Source organism: Phoca vitulina, unplaced genomic scaffold, assembly GCF_004348235.1.
Source record: "Phoca vitulina isolate PV1807 unplaced genomic scaffold, GSC_HSeal_1.0 scaffold61, whole genome shotgun sequence".
Classification (NCBI taxonomy): Eukaryota; Metazoa; Chordata; class Mammalia; order Carnivora; family Phocidae; genus Phoca; species Phoca vitulina.
In genome coordinates this window covers 9,088,896-9,103,207 of record NW_022589764.1, presented here as the reverse complement: position 1 = coordinate 9,103,207, position 14,312 = coordinate 9,088,896, and the positions used below count along the sequence as shown (strand labels likewise).

At 45.4% G+C, this 14,312-nt stretch overlaps 1 protein-coding gene across 1 annotated transcript in view; it reads left to right on the top strand.

Moving 5' to 3' along the window:
- Window positions 1-4,609: 4,609 nt before the first annotated feature.
- The window catches only part of OTUD7A (OTU deubiquitinase 7A), a 373,732-nt gene continuing 364,029 nt past the window's right edge, over window positions 4,610-14,312 (top strand). The window contains exon 1 of the mRNA XM_032391280.1: window positions 4,610-4,792. The gene's annotated coding sequence lies outside the window, so the exon portion shown is untranslated. The remainder of the gene's footprint in view (window positions 4,793-14,312) is intronic.

Sequence of the window (14,312 nt, the reverse complement as noted above, 5' to 3'; positions counted from 1 at the left end):
AGAGAGGAAAACCAAGAAACAAACTCTTAACTATAGAGAACAAACTGATGGTTACTGGAGGGGAAGTGGGTGGGGGATGGGTTAAATAGGTGATGGGTATTAAGGAGGGCACTTGTTGGCATGAGCACCTGTGTTATATGTGAAGAATCACTAAATTGTAGTGTAACTATTATTACACTGTATGTAAACTAGTTGGAATTTAAATAAAAACTTGGGAAAAGAAGGATATAGAGAGGCAAACCTAGAAGCAGACTCTCAACTATAGAGAAGAAATGATGGTTACGGGGGGGGGGGGGGGACGGTTTAAAAAAAATGAAAAACAGAAAAACAATAGAGAAAATTTTTAAAAACCAAAGCTGGTTCTTTGCACAGACCTTAAAAATTTGTAAAACTGTGCCAGACTTACCAAGAAAAAAAGATATTGGGCACAGTGTAACAATATCAGAAATGAAAGAGATTTCTTCCCTCCTGACTTCATGAACATGAAAAAAATAATAAAGAATGACAATGAACAACTTTATACCCACAAATGTGAATATTTTAAAGAAATGAACCAATTCCTTTAAAGACACAACTACCAAAATGCATGCAAAAACAAGTAGATAACTAAACGAGTCTGTATTTATAAAGAAATTGAATCAATAATTAATAGCCTTCCAAAATAATCACCGGACCCAGATGGCTCCACTAGTGAATTTTACCAAACTTTTAAGAAAGAAATTATACTAATTCTTTACAATCTCTTCCAGAGGCTAGAAGCAGAGGGAGCACTTCCTAACCCATTCTATGAGTCCAGCATTACCCTAATTTCAAAACGAGATACAGATTTTACAAGAAAGGAAAACTACAAACCAGTATCTATCATGAACATAGACATAAAAATCTTCAGTAACAAAACAGCAAATTGAATCCAGCACTGCAAGGCACCTGGGTGGTTCGATCGGTTAAGTATCTACTTTCAGCTCGGGTCATGATCCCGGGGTCCTGGGATCGAGTCCTGTACAGGGAATCCCTGCTCAGTGGGGAGTCTGCTTCTCCCCTTCCCTCTGCCCCTCTCCCTGCTCATGCTCTTTCTCACTCTTGTTCTCAAATAAATGAATCCAGCACTGTATAAAAACAATTATACACCCCAACCAAGTGGGATTTATCCCAGGTATGCAAGACTGACTCAACATTCAAACATCAAACAAGTAACCCATCACATCAATAAGCTAAATAAGAAATATCATGTGATCATATAAATAGATGCAGAAAAAGCATCTGACAAAATTCAACACCCATTCATTTAAAAAAAAAAAAGTTTTCAACTAGAAATAGAAACTTCCTTGATTTGATAAAGAATATGCACAAAAAAACCTAGAGTTAACATCATACTTAATGGTGAGAAACTGGATGCTCCCCCCTAAAATCAGGCCCAGAGCAAGGATATTCTCTTTTATCACTCCTATTCCACATTATACTGGAAGTCCTGGCTAGTTCAAGAGGACAAGAAAAGACAATCAAATCTACACAGATTGAAAAAGAAGAAATAAAACTGTCTCTATTAGTAGATTACAATATTCGATGTAGAAAATCCCAAAGAATCCTCAAAAATACTCCTGGTGCAAGAATAGCATGGTTACAAGACATAAGGTTAATATACAAGAGTCAACTGCTTTCCTTTATTCCAGCAATAAACAATTAAAGTTAGAAATTAAACAATTTCATTTACAATAACTCCAAAAAATACTTACATATAACTCAAAATATGTATAGAACTTTTATACAGAAAACCATAAAACATTGCTGAAAAATTTAAAGAAGATCTAAATAAATGGATAGATATTTTATATCCATGGATTGGAGGACTCAATCTTGTTAAGATGTAAATTCTTCCAAACTTGATCTACAGATCAATGGAATCCCAATTAAAATCCAAACAAGCTATTTTGCAGATATCTACAAATTGATTCTAAAGTTTATATGAAAAAGAAAAAAGAGCTAGAATAGCCAACATAATACAGAAGAATGACACTACCCAACTTCAAGACTTACTATAAAACTATAGTGATCAAGACAGTCTGATATTATTGGTCAAAGAATAAACATATGCATCAGTGCAAATAAATATAGTCAGCTAATCTCTGACAAAGGAGCAAAGGTAATTCAGTGGGGAAAGAATAGTTTTCTCAAGAAATGATGCTGAAGCAACTGAACATCCACATGCAAAACAAAAAAAGAATCTTTTGGGGGCGCCTGGGTGGCTCAGTTGGTTAAGCGACTGCCTTCGGCTCAGGTCATGATCCTGGAGTCCTGGGATCGAGTCCCGCTTCGGGCTCCCTGCTCGGCAGGGAGTCTGCTTCTTCCTCTGACCCTCCCCCCTCTCATGTGCTCTCTCTCATTCTCTCTCTCAAATAAATAAATAAAATCTTTAAAAAAAAGAAAGGATCTTTTTTTTTTTTAAAGATTTTATTTATTTGACAGAGAGACGCAGCAAGAGAGGGAAAACAAGCAAGGGGAGTGGGAGAGGGAGAGGCAGGCTTCCCGATCCATGTGGGACTCGATCCCAGGACCCTGGGGCCATGACCTGAGCCACCCAGGCACCCCCCCAAAAAGAATCTTGACATAGACCTTATACCCTCACAAAAATTAAGTAAAAATGGATCATACACCTAAATGTAAAATGTAAAACTGTAAAACTATAAAACTTGAAGAAGAAAACATACTTAAATCTATGTGACCTTGGATTTGGTGATTTTTTGATATAATACCAGAAGTATGATTCTTGAAAGAAAAAATGCTAAGTTAGACTTTTATTAAAATTAAAAACTTCTACTCTGCAAAAGACACTGTTAAGAGAATGAAAAACAAGCCTCACACTGGCAGAAAATATTTGCAAAACACATATCTTATAAAGTACTTTTATCCAAAATATACAAAGAACTCTTAAAACTCAATAATAAGAAAATTAAAAAACCCAAATTAAAAATCGGCAAAGGATGTGAACAGATTCCTCATCAAAGAAGATATACACCTAGCAGATAAGCATATGAAAGTATGCTCAACATCATTTTTACTAGGGAATTGAAAATTAAAATGACAATGACATATGTCTCCGCAACTATGAAAATGCCATATATGTATATATATTTGCTGTGTAAATTATACACATACATATATATCCAATATCATATCGTATCATATCATATCATATCATATCATATCATATCAAGGATGCAGGAAGGTGAGACTCATACATTGCTAGTGGTTATGAAAATGGTGTACACACTCTGGAAAACTGTAGGATTCCTATAATGTTAAATAAGTTTTCCATTGACACTCCAAGGTATTTACCCAACTAATTTGAAAACTTTTGTGCATACAAAACTCTGCGTACAACTGTTTGAAGACTATCTATTCACAATCGCCAAAAACTGGAAATCGCCCAAATATCCTTCAATGGTTGAATAAACAAAATTTGGTACAAAGAATGGGATAGCATCCAAAAATAAAAAGAACTATTGATACACACAACAACATGGGTGAATCTCAAAAGCATAATGGTGAATGAATAAAGTCAGACTCAAAATGTTGCATATGGCATAATTCCATGTACATAACATTCTCAAAAAGGCAAAACTACAGCGATGTAGGCAAAACTATGTCAACGGTTGTGTATTCGAGTTTGGGGAGGGTGTGGCTATAAAAGGACAAGACAGAATTCTTCGGGTGATGTATCCTAATTGTGTTGGTGGCTACAAGAATCCAAACAAATTTTTAAGCCCCTCCCTCCCCCAAAAGTTAATTTTACTGTATATCAATTCAAAAAGTCAAATAAAGTACTAAACAATTACTAAACATATATGTAATGTTCAAAACTAAGCAAAAAGTCCTAAACTAAGTAAAATAACAGTTGTCAAAAAAGGCATGAGGATGGTATTAACTAACCTGTAACATAACGCATTATTTGGAAGGAAGGGCGTGGTTACACCGAGAAGGAGATGTGAGAGTGAACAGAAAGCAGTGGACAGGCCTTGGTATCGGCGAAGGAACCATTGGAAGTGGTGGCATGAAGAAGTATTAAGAGGAAGGCAAGAAATGGGGAAAGGTCAGAACACCGGTTTAGGAAGCAGAAGGAGCAACTCTGCATCAAAGTGACGCATTGGCCAAGCAGGGTTTGGAAATGGAGCCGAGACGGGATGGGTGAGAGAAAAGTTTGGGAAGATGAGCAGGGGGAAGAAATGAGAAAGGTGGACGCACACAGGGCAAGGGTGGAGAAAGCAAAGGCAGGCTATTTAAGCAGCTTCTCCTGCAGTCCCCGAGGCAGTGCCAAGGGGCACCACGAAGAGCGAGCACTCCTGCGCGGGGGAAGAGTACATTCTTCCCCGAGGCCCGGCCCGCGGCACGGGTCATAGCCGCGGGCACGCGCGCTCCGAGGCCGGCCCCGGCGGGGCGGGGGCGGGGCGCGGCGCGCGGCGCGCGCTCGTTCACGAGAGGCGGGGGCGGGGCGCGGCTGCGGCCGGTGACGTCAGGGCAGGGTGCGCGCCGGGCGGCTGCGGGCGGAGCCGGGAGGCGGGCGCTGCGCGCGGCCGCAGGCGGAGCGGAGGGGCGCGAGGGGCGGAGCAGAGCGCGGGAGGAGGCGGGGGAGGAGAGGCCCCCGGGACCGCGAGCGGCAGCTGGGGAGGGGGCAGCGGAGCCGGAGCGCGAGCTAAACAGCTGATCTGATTTTCCTTTAAAGCGAGAGAAAATGGAAGTCGGGTAGCGGCGACTGCGGCGCTGCAGACTGGCCGAGCGGAGCGGCGCGGCGCGGCAGGTGAGACGGCGCTGGCCGCGGTGCTGCTGGCGGCCGCGGGGCCGGGGCCGCGGACCAGGCAGGTGCGCTGTTGGAGCGCGGGCGCGGGGTCCCTCCGCGCTTCGCGGATAGGCAGGTGGGCGCAGAGGCCGGGCGACCCTGGGGCCAAGGCGCGAAGGCACGGGGGGGGGGGGGGGGGGGGGGGGGGGGTCGCGGGCCCCGCGCAGGGCTCGCGGCGCGCTGCATTGCGGGCTCCGCTCTGGACCCCGCGGGCGCCGCGGGCGCCGGCTCCGGCCCGGCGCGCGTCTTCCAGGCAGGGCGCGGCGTTCCGGCTGGGTTCGGGCCGGCGTCTCCTCCGGGCCCCTTAGCTGTCTGCACTGGAACGTGATGACAGGCGTGGGAGGACCGGCCCCCCAGTCCGTGTGGGCGCGCCGGGGGTCCCGCGGCGGCGGCAGACTCCCGGGCACGGCGGGGCCCGGGAGCAGCGCGTGAGGCCGCTAGCCGGGTGCCCGGGCTGTGGCTGCGTGGGCCACTGTGGCCGAGCGCACAGCTCGCTCGCTTGCTCCGCTGGGTCTGGCTGGTCAGCAGGGGAACCGTTAATGCAATTTGGCTGTGAACCCGGAGGCCTTCCCTGGTATCTTCTCACTGGAGGGGAAAAAATTGCATCTGCTGTGCTTTAAGTGCTCCTTTAAATTTGAGAGATGTCAGTGATGTCATCATTAACAAAAACTTTCCTTCATTGGACACAACCGCTCAAGTGTACCCTCCTCCCGGTGCAGCTATTGCAGCCCTTTGAGAATCTTTGTAATAAAATGGATTTGCCTTTGCTTTCTAAACTCAACAGCATTACACAAGTGAAAACGGTTTTTATTTTTATTTACTGGTTTGAGAACCAGTAGATTTGGGAGTAGCTGAAAGGAAACTTGTTAGATCCCAGCGGATCTGGGAATCGCTTCATCCACACCACAAGGATCCAGGGGAAAGTGTCATGCATGACACTTACATGCTTGTTGCCTTGCTTTATCTTTATAAATGAAAGTGAGTTGTGAGATAAAAATTTTTTTTAGAAGATACTATATTTGATGTGGCACATGGTGTGTCCAGGAAAAGGTGGACAGTGTGGCCTAAATTTTTACAGGCCTTGATCGCTTCAGGAAAATCAGCACCCCCCACCCCCTCCAGGATGGGTCTGGGAGCAGCCTGCCCTAGGGAACTGAGTGGCAGCTTCTGTAGGGCCCTCCCTGCCTTTCATTTTCTTACTATAGCAGCTGGTGTGTCCCACCATCCTCTAGGCCAATTCAACACCCAGGGAGAGTGGAGAGAGTGCAGAGGCTGGAGACCTACCTGCACAGCACATCAAGTCCTGCAGGAATTTCCCCCCCTAACTGCAAGCGGCAAGCCATCATTATTGTGTGTGTGAGTGTTCCATTAGTACTGATTATTATGGGAACAAAAGTAAGCAAGTTCCCAAGACAGTCTGAATATCTACTTAAGCCTATCATATCGAAAGGATATTCAATAAGGGACAAAAGTATTGACATTTTTGTATTTAATAATTAATGACCACCCCTAATTGCTTAAAATAAGCATGCTTAAATTATTAGTGTGATCGTACTGGGTCTGTAAGGAAGTTAATACCATATGTCATGTTAAAGTTTGAGTCTGGTCAAGAATGTGAAGCTTTGAAACCCTGGAGTGGAGCGACGAAAACGGGGAAGCAGTGGTTTACTTTAGGGTGACGTTCAGGGTGGCAATGGATGGAACCCATTGCTTCATGGAATCTTGCCAGGTGTGGGTCTCAGCCTGGATCTGGTATGGCAGGCGTCTCCATAGGAAGTAAGTGCTGGGGCCCTCAGCCCTGGTGGAGGCCAGCAGTGGAGTTGTCAAGAAGCTGAATGGTCTGTTCTCGCCTTGTAGAGAAGGGGAGATGCACCTCCCACTGAAGCAAGCAGTGTGTTCACAGCCCCACACCTCTTGCAGTTGCCAAATATATTCACAACGGCGACTGGATGAGACAGGAAGCCTGGTAGCAGAATTTTCTCCGACTTCTTGGTGACATTGGTCCTACTGCATGTAGTTGCGTTAGAACTTGAGCTCTTAAGTCATGGCTGAGATTTTTCTATAATTGAAGTATTCCCAGTACTATGGTGAAATAGTATGAAAATTGTTTCTTTCAGGCTCCGGGCTGTGAACTCTTCAGAAATTGAGACTGTGAAACCACTCTGGCCACATATCCATTTTTTTTTAACCTGCAGACCTGTGAAAATATTCATTGTAATTTTTTTTTTTTAATTTAACTCACTGCAGTACTTGTAAAAATAGAAATGTGTTTCCACTAAATCTTTAGGTATTCGTCATTTATTGCTTAAAACATTTCAAAAACAAGAACTTTAAAGACTCTTCATCCCATTTGTATGCTTAGAGTATCATGTCTTCCGTTTCTAAGAAGTCAAAATTGTCTTGATTTTCTTTTTGTTCCCTTTGGATCTTAAGGTCATTTACTTGTGTCTTAGGCCCAGAGACTAAAGGCTGAGTCAGCTCCTGCAGGGCCAGCAGGGGGCGTGCTAAACGCAGGTTGGCGGTCCACTTTACCTGAGCCACCTTGGGAGAGGATCTGGGATGACCAAGTTGGTAGAGGGTGGGGGGGCGGTGTGCACGCACGTGAGTGTGTGTGCACGCACGTGAGTGTGTGCTTTGTGCACCGCACCTCTGTGTGCCTGTCACCCAAGGGGTGGAAACTGAAGGAAGGATGGGCAAATTACTTGAATTGCCAGAAGTTGTGGCTTCCAGAGAACTCTGGCCTCCCTCAAAGAGGCATTGAGATTGCTCTCACTTGAAGGGCTCCTTGTCTTTGGAAAGTGGCTGTTGGTTCTAATCTGAAGACTCCATGCCTTCTCAAATTGCAGAAGGGAGAGTGTGGGCTTGGGGGGGGGGGCGGAGCTGCTGGCCTCATGGAACTGCTGGTCCTGGTGAGGACATGACTGCCACCCAGGACAGCCAGGGGAAATGCCGCCAACCTCCTGTCAAGTTTCTTTTTTTTTTTTTTAAAGATTTTATTTATTTATTTGAGAGAGAGAGAATGAGAGACAGAGAGCATGAGAGGGAGGAGGGTCAGAGGGAGAAGCAGACTCCCTGCCGAGCAGGGAGCCCGATGCGGGACTCGATCCTGGGACTCCAGGATCATGACCTGAGCCGAAGGCAGTCGCTTAACCAACTGAGCCACCCAGGCGCCCCTGTCAAGTTTCTTCTTGGGTTTGATTCCTGTTGACTTAAAACCCGGGACTCTGTGTGGCACCTCCCACAAGATTTATTTCCCTGCCTTGCCAGGGTTATTGGCCTCGGGGTTTCTCTGATGGAATGAAGGAAATGTTTATTCACAGTACATTTCTTTTCCCGTAGAAAATGAAAACAGGAGAAAAGAGGCAACTGTGCTTTTTGCTTAAATGTGCTTAATCTGACTCTAAGTGTATGCAGGTTGCTCATCACTAAGTTCCCTATGAGGTTTCTCCTTGCAGGAACTGAGCTCCTGAATGGAGGGTCATCTTGCTCAGTTGGGATGGGTGGATGGCGTCGATGATCATTGCGGTGTCTAGAGTGGTACTGAGCACCAGATACTCCTCCCTCTTCCCCAGGTCCCTCATGGCGCCCACACGCAAAAGGGACACATAATACCTTAGAAGGGAATAGATTTTCTACTAGAGAACTCTCTAAATGCCATGGCTGGGTATTTCTTGATACTTCTTTTTCCATCAAAAATGTATGTAAAACCAAATTATTGATTTCAAAGGGGCAAATAGGAATAATTTTTCAGCTTTGTGCTGAACCACACTCTTCACTTGGAGCACTCTAAGTGGCTACAGGGGGAATGTGCCACTAGATAAAATAACAGGTGGCACCTCATCCTCATAGAGGATGTCCATCCCTGAGGATGACCACAATGCATCCAATTCAAAGAGAGCCCTGAGACCCACAGGCATTTAAGTGGAAATAAAACATGCTAGTTCCTATTAGTAATCTAATTTGAAAATATTTTACCCTTGAAAGTTGGAGGTAGAGTTTTATTTGCCCTTGGTTATACTGCCGTATCCCAAATAGTCTATATGTCAACCCAAGAATAAGATGGCCTTCACACAGATGAGACAGCAGGTAATGTAGGAGTCACTTTCGCCGCACTCGGGGACAGATTCTTTATCGTTCATAGTAACAGACTGGAGAAGTGGGTTGAGATAATAAGTTTTTAAATTCTGAAATGAGAGATGGGCTGGACGCCGCCTTACTACCGGCCTGTGTTGTGGCGGTGTGTTTAGCTGGCTGGCTTGTGCATTATATCTCTTGACCAGGAACTGGGTGAAGACTCTACATTTCCACCTGCATCAGCCACAGCTCACCACCCTGGACAATGCATGGCGTGGTCAGGCTCTAAGCTTCTTGCGGGAAAAGGAGAGAGCTAGCTTCATATGTCTCCACGGCCTTGTCTAGTAAAATCGTTCTCTTCCATGAAACCCCAGCCCTTGCTATTACAGATTTGTGCTCTCCACCAACTCACATTCTGAGAAGTCAAATGCACATTGCTGCTGATGCAGATTCTAAAGGCATCTCTCTTGGTTTAAGCAGATAAGTCTAGAGTAAACTCATTTTCTAGGTTTGAAGGATTTTGAGTCTCCTTCCAGGGAATTATTTTCTATTTGAACTTAGTTTACTCTTAGATAGTTTTCCTTATAAATATAATGGAAATTTGATGTCTGAATGAATATGCATGAGTAGGGTGTTGTATTGACTTTTATGAAATATAAAATGAGAACTTTGAAATTAATTCCCTTTTCTGTTTGGTGTTTCATTCAGTTGTTTTATTAGATTACTGTGGAGTTTCACATGGCACTAAGGATTGGTGTGACTAAACCACCCACCCACCTGTTGGTGAGATTAGATTAAGTTTCTCAGTTCCTGAGACAAGAGCTTAGGAGTTCACCCCAAAGAAGGCAGATGTGTGGAGCTGAAGCAGATACCCCAGGTGCTATCCCAAGTGGAGCCTTGCGGATTCTGGGAAGACCTTGCTCTGCTGCCCTTGGGGCTGACACACCCGTGATTTACCCTAGTCATCTCTGTGCTTCCATTTTAGGAATTATCCATGACATGGGCCTCTCCTGCTTCTTAAAGTAAGCTCAGGGTTGGCCTGGCATGTCCTTGTCGTGCAAGAGACCACACAATGCACCATGTCCTGGGACATGAAGTGCCCCTTGTTCTGCAACCCACCCCCACCTGCAAGCTGAATTATACCCCTTTATCTTGGGGGTCCAAAGGCCATGGTGACAATCCATTTCCCCACAGTTCCTCTAGTGATGATTTGAAGTTTGGAAAAAAATGTGCATTACTGAAGTATGGGCAACACATTTGCAGTGTAATATTTCATGCCTTTAAAAAAGATCTTTCCAGGGGCACCTGGGTGTCTCAGTTGGTTAAGCATCCGACTTTTGATTTTGGCTCAGGTCATGATCTGAGATTGAGCCCTGCATCAGGCCCTGCGCTCAGTATGGAGTCTGAGCTCTCTCCCTCTCCCTCTGCCCCCCCCCCCCGAACTTGTGCGTGTGCGCACACACTCTCTCTCTCTAAAATAAATAAATAAATCTTTAAAAAAAAAAAGATCTTTCCACATCCAAGATATACATAGTTAACTTTTTTCTTTTTAAAATTTAAGAATTGGATTTTTTTGCCAGTCTTTTAAATAACATCATGCTATCTCTTAAAAGAATCACCACTAAGTGGTAAAAATAAATGGGACAAGTTGCCAACTCTGACTTGGATGGGGTGATGATCTGTGTGACCTTGGGCACAGTCCCAGGCAGCTGGGGGAGAATATCTGCTCCAGCCCTCGTACAGGGGGAGGAGCAGGTCGGCGTGTGTGCAGTGAGTTCTTAAATCCTAAGGAGCCATCAGTTGTTCCAATAAAAGGAATTGGAGATGGAGTATGTCTGTCTCACTCATCGCTAGCCTGGTTTCTTTCTCTTGATGGATTTATAGTTTGTACTTGTAACTCAAGGCATTGCTTGAATGAACTTGCTTTGTCTTGTTCTGTAGAGGAAGAAGGAAGCCTGGGTAAGAAGGATAGATGACTTCCTATGGCTTTAGTGATTCTTACAGTTTATCTAAAATTGTGAGCCAGCTCTGTTAAAAATACTAAAGGGAGGAGTACCTGGGGTGGCTCGGTGGGTTAAGCATCTGACTCTTGGTTTCAGCTCAGGTCGTGATCTCAGGGTTGTGGGATCAAGCTCTGTGTCTGGCTCAACACTCAGTGGGGACTCTGCTTGAAGATTCTCTCCCTCTGCCCCTCCCCCAGCTGGTGTACGTGCGCGTGCTTGTCCTCTCTCTCCTCTAAAATAAATCTTTAAAAAATACTAAAGGGAATTCCTCTAAATCCAAATAAATCACAAACTTCCCCCAAATTGGGCCGTGTCTCCTATACCTTGGATGCTGCTGAGCCCCCAGGGGCTCATCGGATGGTTACAGAGCACATTTTCTTACTCTTGGAGTTGATGAAAGATTGGTTGTTTGCATGAACAACTTGGGGATGGGGAGAGGAAAGAGAAAAGCATTCCAGAGGTGGAGTTGTGTCCATCAGTGTCAATGAGGGGCAGTGACTATGACTTACGATCCTGCCAGCGCGGTTGGGCCTGGCATTTACTCCTGACGGGAGTGTGTAGCCAGATCAGTGTCTACACCACTCTCCCCACCCTGAAAGCGCTCCCTTGTAGGACCTGCTGGCGTTCCCAGAACAAGTCTTTGGGCTCTGAGACCATGGAGTAGCCCTCATCATTGGCACTGGCAGTGGTGAAGGGTCTAGCCCAGAGGTCTCTGTGCCACCTCGGGGATGATGGAGGCCCATGTGGCAGGAAGTCGCTCCTTTGCAAGCCCTGGCACTTATTAGGCTGAGTGAAAGCTCAGTGGCTATTTAACTTGGCACCGTGGATGTACAATTATTGGTAGGCAGATTGAAAGGCCAAACTGAATCTCTTGGGTATCTGTGGCCTGGAAATGCAGGGATGGACTGCAGTTCACATACACATCCCTTGATTATTCTCTTTGCGAAGTCTGTCTTGTCTGAGGTGCTGATTGTGAACTAAGTCCTCAGGTCCACTTGGTTGGAAGTGGCCAGTTAACTGTGGGTTATCAGGTGTGGTGTGTGCTATCAGCCCGGGCATCTCCTCGGGGTCTTCTGCCTGCACTGGATGAGGTAGACAGGGTTTCCTTAGGTTTCTTCTGCCAAAATTGACTTATCCCTAGGGGGTTGGGGGAATGGGCAAAATGGGGTAAGGGGATTAAGAGGCACAAACTTCCACTTATAAAATAAATAAGTCATGGAGATGAAGAGCACAGCGTAGGGAATATAGTCAATAATATTGTAATAACATAATACGGTGGCAAATGGTGATTACACTTACCATGGTGAGCACTGAGTAATGTATAGAATTGTCAAATCGCTATGTTGTGCACCTGAAACTAATATAGCATTGTATGTCAACTATCCTTCAGTAATAAAAATAAAGATAAACTGATTTATCCTGTGAGCAGTCTGGCAGGGAGTGTATTCAGAAATGCATTATCACAAAGGGCATTTAAGGCTTCAGGACCCCGCTCGGGAGGGGTCAACATGGAGGAGAAATTTTGTGGTTTAACATTTGGGGTTCATTAGTAGAAGATTAGTATATAGTTGCATTTAAATTAGACTCCTTCCATCCCCACGGAGTGACTGGAGGGCCAGGCTACAAACATGGACATGAGTGAGTGTCTGTGTGTGGCCCGCCATCTGCCTTGGTGAAGGATGAGTCCCGCCTGCTGAGGAGAGAACTCCCAGCCCAGAGGTGGCCTCCTTCTTGCTTTAGCCTCCACTTTGGGCACATTCCCTAGGTCTAATTTCACATGTCAAGTGAAGAAATCTAGCTGCCTGATCTCTGATATCCCATTAATTCCATGATTCTGTGCAAAATAATTCCTATTTCTAAGTGCTGACTAATCAGGGCAAAGAAAACACAACTCATTGCTGAGAGAGAACAAACAGGTAGGAAAATTCAGATGTCTCTTCGAAATATGTGTATCCATTTCTCAGGTGGAGGACAATACGGAGCATTTTAACAAGTATGCGTACTTAGAAATGATTTGTGTGGCCAGCATTCCTCCTTCTGACCAGTAAACTCGTGGAAGACATCTCTGAGGTACCTTGTTCAGAAGAGGCTCTCAACTTGTGTTTGTTAAATGCATTTGAGAGTCCTGTGGGAATTAAAATTAGACATTTAACTATTCTTTCCAGAATTGTTTAGCTCCCATGAGTTCAAAAGCATTGAGAATGTGGCTCATGTAAAACTTGAAACATTTCCCAAACTGAGCCCCCAGTTTGCTAGCATGCAAATTAAACCAAGCCCAGATTATTTACTGATTGACTGTCATGGGACTTGCTTGTCATTCAGCAGAGGGTACATTCTGAGAGGAGTTATAGTTTCATATTTTCCATTATATTTTTTAAAGATTTTATTTATTTATTTGAGAGACAGGGAGAAAGCGGAAGCAGGAGTGGGGGTTGGGGCAGAGGGACAAGCAGACTCCCTGCTGAGCGCAGAGCCTACCAGGGGCTCCATCCCAGGACCCCAAGATTATGATGACCTGAGCTGAAGTCAGACGCTTAACCAACTGAGCCACCCAGGCGCTCCTTTCCATTATATATATTGCATATACTCTATGCAGTCTTAGGGAATATTAGGTATATCTGTTTGATAAGACAAATTATTATACTCTAGAGGTTTTTAAAAAAAGATTTATTTATTTGTCAGCGAGAGAGAGCGAGCACAAGCAGGGGGAGCGGCAGAGGGAGAAGCAGGCTCCCTGCTGAGCAAGGAGCCCAATGCGGGATTCGATCCCAGGACCCTGGGATCATGACCTGAGCTGAAGGCAGACGCTTAACTGACTGAGCCACCCAGGCGTCCCACTCTATAGAGTTTTAAAAAAATATCCTCCCAATCTTGCTTTCCCCTCTCTGGGTTGCAGAGGAGCAGAGGAAAACGAAGTGTTCTTTGCTATCCGTGCCTCAGAGCAAGGGGCTAACTCTTCCTTTGGGCCTCGCTCCACTCCCTGCAGACTGGGGCCAGCGACTGCGCTGTCCACGCCAGTCCCCTGCCCTCTTGCTGCCTGTCTCTGCCTCTCTGATGAGCTCATCTCCCTGCTCTAAAGGGTCCCCATGGGGCTGTGGGGCCCCCTGGACCTCAACCGTCTGCCACTGAGCGAGATTCCTTATCACCTGCCTTAATGTTCTTTCAGTTCGGCAGGAGAGTGGGATCGACCTGACTTGTGGTAACACAGCTGTGCCACTGTGATGTACAGGTCTGTCCCCAAGGTATTGAGTGGGAAACGACACTTTTGGATAAAGCTCTGCGAGGAAATTTTTCTTTCAAGTAATTCGCCCTTTCTGTCATTGTCCCCTTTCAGTGTTCTTTCTCCAGCAGAAGTGGCCCAAGAAGGAACTGAACCACTGTATCCATGATGATAAAGTGAGGGC